This window comes from Convolutriloba macropyga, chromosome 12 (assembly GCF_964194025.1).
Source record: "Convolutriloba macropyga chromosome 12, txConMacr16.3, whole genome shotgun sequence".
Classification (NCBI taxonomy): Eukaryota; Metazoa; Xenacoelomorpha; order Acoela; family Convolutidae; genus Convolutriloba; species Convolutriloba macropyga.
In genome coordinates this window covers 24186043-24194262 of record NC_134479.1, presented here as the reverse complement: position 1 = coordinate 24194262, position 8220 = coordinate 24186043, and the positions used below count along the sequence as shown (strand labels likewise).

At 36.6% G+C, this 8220-nt stretch overlaps 1 protein-coding gene across 1 annotated transcript in view; it reads left to right on the top strand.

The window, feature by feature from the left end:
• LOC142350429 (isatin hydrolase-like) overlaps window positions 1–8220 on the top strand; it is a 33922-nt gene that overhangs the window by 24526 nt on the left and 1176 nt on the right. The gene's annotated exons all lie outside the window — the stretch shown is intronic.

Here is an 8220-nt window from a genome sequence, read left to right as displayed (position 1 = left end):
GATGACCATAGGGGGTCGTGTTCCATTACGGCGATTCTCCGTTTTATAGTTTGGATTAGTCTTTCTACCATTCCAGTAGCCCTATGGTCTCCCGTGGGAGCGAGGATTAAATTGATATTCTTGTTTTTGCAGATTATTCCAAATTCTCGTGCTTTAAAGGCTTGTGCTTGATCACATCGGAGGGACCGCGGTATGCCGTGAAATCGGCAGTATTCTTCCAAGTAATTTAAGGCCGTTTGCGTGTCGCAATCTTTAAATACTTGTGTGTGAGGATATCTTGTTAAACGGTCTACTGATACAAGTATGTAGTAGTTTTGTTTATGTTCCCTAAATGGAATTGGTCCCGCAAAATCTAGATGTACTTCCTCATTAGGGTCACTTAATTTTGGGAGGATCCCTAGGGATTGTTTAGGCAATATAGGTGTTAGATTTTTACCTTTTTTGATGCAGTCCCCGCATGATTGAGCTTTTGTTGTTACTTCCCTATGTATTTTAGGGAACCACACGAGGTCGGCCGATTGTAACATTCCCGATTGACCCGGGTGCGTTTGGTGTAGGGATTTGATTACTAGTTGTTTGAGCGACGAGGGCACCATCAGGCGATTGTCGTATAATACGCAACCAGATGGTGTTATTGAGAGATCTCTTTTCAGTGAATAGAAACAGGGACTGACTTTTTTCAGAGTTTCCCAATCTTTATCTTTAATTAGTTTTATAATGGGAGCCACTTGTCTGTTTTTTTTGTGTTGCCTCGGCCACGAATTCTTCGCCGAAAACTTGATTTAGGTTTTTTCTGTATTGGGGCATTTCGGCGGCGCTGCTCAGTGGATAAATTGGGTTAAGTGGGTCTGGTCTTACAGCGGTTCTTTTTAGTCCCTTATTGGTGTGTTCATCGGTTTGTGTTGCGATAGTGATTTTGTCGGAGTTCAACTTTTGGTTCTTTTTATTTGGGGCTCGTTTACGTTTAATTATTTTCTGTTCAAATGTATTCAGTTTAGGTCGGCTTCTAGTGGTAACTTGGATAGTCTGATATCCCCGGGGAGATTTTTCGGAGTTTTTGAATGAGACTGAATTAACTGAAGTGAATTTTGGAGGAAATCCCTGGGGTTTTGAATTTCTAATAGATTGAGGTACATTTTTGTTTGGATCGATATGTTTTGAAGTAAATTTTAATGAATTAGATGAGTTAGAATACGAAAAAGAAAGCGGCTGAACTATGGAAGGATTAAGGCAAAAAGCGCTGTGGTAATTATACGCGTGTGTACTATTATTCGCTGTTAAATAGTTTGTCTGGTATTTGTCTGAATTGTTGCGTGTAGCCGAATTTTGGTTAATCGAAATTTGTGTAAGAATGAATTTAAAGTCATTTATTAGGTTTACTAAATACTGTATATCATCTGCTGATGGGGGGGTTGGTTGTTGTTTGGGGTGACGACTAAGATAATCCGCAAACCCCATATTTTTCCCCGGGATGTGTTCTAAGTTGAAATTTAATTGTAGTAGTCTGTCTACCCATCTTGTCAGCCTACTTTGATATGTTTTATTTCCACGATTTTAATTCAGAGCTGTTAATAGAGTTCTGTGATCTGTCTGTAAAGTAAATTCTGTCCCATATGGATAATGTGTGAAATGTTCGAGGGACCATACTACGGCTAGGAGTTCTAGCTCGTTTGTGCTGTATCTGGATTCATGGTTATTCAGGAATCTGCTTGCGAATGCAATTGTGTGCAATTCGTTGTTATGTTTTTGATCAATGCTGGCACCTAGGCCTTTAGCACTTGCATCGCATTTGACTCGAGTTTGTTTTGATGTATCGAAATGTTTGTTTTCGATTAATTGGTGTATTTTACTTTTGATGTTTTTAAATGCAGAGTCATGTTCATCTTTCCAGTCTAATTTGTTGTTTTTAGACTCGGGGTTTTTCTTTTAACAGAGGTCGGAGTGGTTCCGAAAGTTTCGCGAGGCTTGGGATAAATTTGGTAAGGTGGTGAACACTCCCTAGGAAATGTTTCAATGTTCTTGGGTTATCAAATTTAGTTATGGATTCTGTTTTAGTGATCAGTTTTTTTATTCCGTTAGGGGTTATTGTGAAGCCCAGCCATTCGATATTGGTTTTCGCGAACTCGCATTTTTGTAGACTGATTGCTAGACCCTCGCTGTTTAGTTTCTTAAATATATAATCTAATTCGTTTTCGTGTTCACGTATTGATCCCTTGGTGATTACTAGGATGTCGTCAAGGAATGCAAACTTTGGGGATTTTAGTGTTTTGTCGATTATTTTCTGGAATGTGGCCGGCATGTCGGTTAAACCGTAGAAGCCGTTTAGGAATCTATATGTTCCTGTTGTCTTTCCTCCGAGGATGCTAAAGTTGCAATGTTTTGCTATGGTGTTGTCTAGAGTTTTTTGTCTATAGGCATATTTGAGGTCTTTTTTTGAAAACCAGAAAGTCACTGGGGAATTTTTTCTTTGAGTGATATATAATGCAACTGCGTCCACTAGATGATCGATACTTTGAATTTGATATTTGTTTTTGTGTATTGCTTTGTTTAATTTCTTAGAGTCGAGTGCTATTTTTACGGATTTGTCCTTTTTTACTCTTATTACCACTGGGCTGACAAACAGGTCGTCGTGGCAATTGTCAAGTTTTGTTATTTGTTCGTCTTGTATTAATTTTTCGAGTTCGATTTCGACTTTTTCGAGTAAGTGGAGAGGTACACTGCATCCTTTTTGTAGAATTCAGTATGGTTTTGTTTAAATATTGATTTTGCGACGTGGTTTTTCGATTTCCCTAGTTTTGTACAGAGATGGGGGTATTTATTGTATATCCATTTAACGATATTTTTCTCCTTTTCAATTGAGGAGATGGAATTGATATTGATACCTGGCGAGTTGTTGGGCTTCTGTTGCAGGGTGATTACCAGCTTCTGTAGTACGTCTCGGCCCATCAGCGCAAAATTGCAGAATACTGGTGGTAGGTCACAAAACAAACAGTTTTGTGACCTACCACCAGTATTCTGCAATTTTGCGCTGTCCAGAATCCCGATTGAAGTGTGAGGTTTAAGCTCTCCTTAGATCTTAATATTGTTATTGTTGAAGCATTTATACTTTGTTTGACTTGTGTATTGTTGGAGTCGGATTTTGTGATTGTGTTCCATAATTCTGTCCGCTTGTTCCTTGGTGATAAAGCTCCTTGGGGATCCCGTGTCGGCTAACCATTGAATTTTCAAATTGTTTGTAGTAATTTCAACGCAGATTTCTTTTGGTATAGCTGTGTTGAGTTGAACGTTTTGTATTTCTGTGAATGACTCCGGTGCTATATGGTTGATGTCGGCCCATTCCTCTGATAGTTCTTTTATAAATAATGTTGACTCTGGGTCGACTGATTCGATCTCTTCTTCCCCTATATCATCTTGTTCGATTAATTGTTCCTAAATTTGTCGCATTTTTAGTTGGCTACCTTGCCCCTGGGGACGTTGGTATACTCCTCTTTGGTTTGGTCTCCTCGTTGGGAGGGGGGGGGGGGGAATTTGGACCTGCACATCTTGGCGAAGTGTCCAGTTTTCTTACAGATGTTGCATACGGCTTGTTTTGTCGTACACTGGTTCATATGTCCTGCTGTGAAGCTTCCTCCGCATCTCCAGCATTGCTCGTTTGTTTTGTCTGTTTGCTGGATTTTTTGTTGTTGGGGTCGTGGTGCAGGGCGTGTGTTGTTTTTTGTGATAGCGTTGACCTGATTATCCCAGTTTGGGGCTGATGTACGGAGAATTTCTTTTTGGTTCTCCTGTCCTCTTTCCCTTGATAAAGCAAAGTATAGAACTTGTGCTGCGGTGCGTACTTCCGATAGTAGTTCCATTTGAATTCCGGAGTTATTCATTTTAGCAATGAAGAGGTCTTTTATGAGATCTTCCTCTACGTTCCCTAGGGCTGGTTTTGAGCCTAGTTCTCGTAATCTACTAAAAAATGTCTCCAGATTTTCGTTTGGATTTTGCTGTACCGTGATCAACTGGAATCTATCGAAGGTTAGATTCCGTGGACGAGTGAAGGTCAGGCCTAACTCGTACACGAGTTCGTTTGTGAAACAGCGGTCAATCATCGTGTGGGGATATCTCTGATGAAAAATTCAGGTAGCTTCTGTCCCTAGGGACAGATACGTCAGGCTTTTGACCTTTAGGTCGGCTTCATCCAAAGTATACCTATCGATCATCGGTCCCCTGCTTCTGATTTGTTTGCATTCATTTTCCCAGTCGATTTTGCATCGCTCCTTTCGTATCTCTCGTTTCCTGTTCTCTTCTTCGCTTGCGTTTTCAACTCTTTCTTCCAATGGCATTATAGGGTAGAAGAGATCTTTTGCTGTTGGTTTTATTCTGAGAAGTGGGTCCATGTGCATATTTTCTTTGGCCATCACTGCCATTTGGAAGGTGGAAAACCCCGTTTGCCATTCGTTTGTTGGAGTGGCCCCGCTTTCCCAGTATAGGGGTACACCAATTGGTGATTTCATTGCTGGCTGCGCCATGTTAAGGCTTATTCCAAAACGTTTCAGAGTAAGTCGTTAATTATCACGTTGTACCGAACGATTCGGTTATATCGTATCATTTTAACACAATTCAGTTCTATTCAGTTTTTCACACAACTAAAGTTATACATAATGGAGTAAGTCAGACGATACCTGCAAGTACCTGCTAAATCAGTTCACAAAGTAAGTTCGCAAGTAAGTTTCATCAGCAATATAAAGTTAACATAACACAGCAGACTAGAAAAGATAATTGAAGTTTGATTAAGTTCATGATGAGTTTTAGAGGTGAAGTAGACATTTCGGTGTCCGTCCCTGGGGAATGGCGACTCCCGCACCACAATAATAATAATAATAATAATAATAATAATAATAATAATAATAATAATAATAATAATATTAATAATAATAATAATAATAATAATAATAATAATAATAATAATAATAATAATGATAATAATAATAATAATAATAATAATAATAATAATAATAATATTAATAATAATATTAATAATAATAATAATATTAAAAATAACAATAATGATAATAATATAAATAAGAATGATAATAATAATAATTTTAATCATAATAACGATAAAAAAGGATCGTGAAAAATTAGAAAGAGAAGAAGAAGATGCAGATTAAGAAGACGAAGAAGAGAATGAAACGGAAGAAAAAGAATAAGAAGAGCAAGAAGAAGAAGAAGAAGAGCAATAAGAAAAAGAAGAAGAGGAAGAAGACGCAGAAGGCGACGCAGAGGAGGAGGAGTACGTTGAAGAAAGAAGGAAAAACAAAGATGATAAGAGCTTGGAACTTTGTCTTTATCGTTAATTGGATTCCAAAAGCATTAATTTTAAACTCTTCAAAAAAAATTTTTTTGCCGACAAAAAAATATGATCCCTCAAAATTGTCAACAATGATTTTTTGTCAAAACAATTATATATTAAATACCAGGCTGACACTCTCACTGTGTCCAGAGACGTATCACATTCATACATTTTCGATGACCTGTTGAGTTGGGTTCTTTTAGCTTTTAAAAAGGACACTTTTTTCTGCAAGTGCCGTAGTTTATCATTTTGCTTCCCTTTTTAAACATCATCTGTAATTCTGGAAATCAGAATTGTTGATTTCAGTTCATTCACAAAAATTATTTGATGAAACGTCGCGACTATGCAATCAATATTAAGCAATATTTGTTGATTCGCTATCTCCAAAAAACATTTTGTAAAAAATGTGATGCACTGTCAGACGAATTTTTCAACGTAATTCTAAAGGCCAATAATGTTTTGTTTTAAAGTGTTTCGTTCCGACCCATCTTGGCCTTTGAGGGAGAGCAACTTTTCTCAATTGATCAATTGTTCAGTGAATTTTGGCCGGTTAATATAATCATAAAAGAGTTTTATGAGCTTTTTTCGACAAACTATCGGGTTAAAATTTTTGTGAATCTTCTCCTGATTTCTGCTTTTTGTTCATTTTTTCATCATATCTGATAAAATTTTTCCAAAAATATGTTTAAAATGTTCAAACGGAGTAAATGGTTTTACCTTTAAAAATAGAGAAGTGTTGCTGAAATGCATTCGAATTTTTGGCTAAATTTTATCAAAAGTGGAAACAAATATAATACTTTAGACCATATTGTTCAATTTTTACGGAAATATAAACTGTAATGGTCAAAACACAACTTTTGGCGAGTTCAATTAACAAGAAGTTGAGGTCCGATTGACATATAAAGAAGTTGCAATTAAAACGCTGCGTAAAATTGAATGTGGGATTTTGACATCTACATTTATATTTTTTGTGGTCTGATGGTTTGTTTTCCATAATTATTGATCCCAATGAGTTGCAATTTAATCTGTTTGCTATCTTTTTTTGAAAAATTTTTGTTGTTATGTAGCAAAATTACTGCATCCTCTTTCTACTGAATTGGAGATAATCTACGTGGCGGATTTTATCTTTCAAGTGACAGTTTTTTGAATATGATAGTACGAGTTTTCATTTTCTCTTGATTTTTTTTAAGTTTGTCAATATTTTAGGTCTGTTTCTTCTTGTTATTATATCAAATTAGGGACAAGTCACATATCAGAATAATGGCGTTGAAGGTAGGTTAAAATGAAAATACTAATTAGGCAGATTATGTTATTAACGGCTTCGACACCTTTTTCTCCCAAAATATAATTCAGTTTTTGATATCTGCTTATTTTTGTCGTACTTTTTGTAGTCGTACAACATAAGACGGGTCGACGACGACAATTCTCAACAGCTTCTTATGGATGTTTTAATGAATTAACCTAAAGATTTCAGATTTTAGATAATGCTTTCATAACTTTGATATGATTGTTTGGATCGATTCTCCTTTGCCTCCCAGCTTAGTAGGCTTTTGTTAGGCCCCCGACGCCCAACGCACGTGCTATTCGTTTACATAGTAACGTGCCAGCAACAGCAACAGCAACAAAAGCAACAATATTAACAACAACAACACCAACAAAAGCAACAACAACAACGACGACAACAACAACAGCAACAACATTAAAAACAACAACAACAACGAAAACAACAATAACACCAGCAACACCAATAGCAATAACAACATGTACAACCACAACTACAATAAAAGCAACAGCAAAAAGAACAAAAAACAGTTGTTGTCATGTTAACATAAAGTTTAGATTTTTGTATAGTCAAGCAATTAATCGATAAAGTTCTAATCAATTTTTATCAGCTGTGCCGAGTTATAGCCGTTGCTTTGTTTTCATTCTCGAATGTCTTTGTAGAGTACCTAACTTGCCATCTAGGAAAAAACGCTTTGCTTGCTCAGAAAAAGCTTCTTGCCCAGAGTTGAGAGAAATAGAGAAATTGAACAAAAAGTACAAAAAAGATTCCAAGTGGGAATAGTAGGATTGTTGTGAATTGCGTCCCGATGGCATATGTAGCTAGGCACATACAATTTGCTGGAGTTTTTTCACCAAAAATTGTTTCCAAAGAACTTATACGTGTAAGAAGTGCTCCTGAAGCATTAACTCCAATTTTCAACAAACTTTGCTGAAAAAATTCATCAGCCTTGTACATTTGGCCGTTGTACCGATTTACTCATCATTTTCAGGGTTTGCCGCTATGTATACCGAGAAAAGCCGAGGTTTTCCCGCTAAGTTGACCAGAATGGTATCATTTCTCGCTAATTTTGCAGGGAACGTTTAATTCTCCCTTGTTTGCCGCCAAAAATGGTTTGAAAAGTTATGATTCCCGGATTTCCTGCCGAGATTACCGGGAAAAATTAAGATTCCCGAGTATCCCCGGTTATTGTCGGGTATCCCCGGTTGTTGCCTTCTGAGTCATTAGTCTGAATTTGATCGCATAAATAACGTAATATTTTGCAAAAAGTGTCAGATCTTTTTCTGTCACCATTTTTTGTAGCTGAAAACTTATATTAGTGAAAACCTGTCAACATATATATTAATTGTTCTTTTGACAAAGGTGTTCTCAAGCGCATTTATAAGCTGTGTTTCTCTTTTTCTTTCAGATATTTTATTGATTCAAATCAACGGGCACATCTCCTCGATAAGAAGTTTCTATGTTTTTTTTCCGTTTGTTTATCATTCGATGAAGAGTTTGGACATAATGCATAGTTTTTGGCATCATCGATTATATATTTGCTCAATCGGCAATTTGGGGATTTGTTAAACCAAACAGAGGGACTGATTGAATTTTGAAA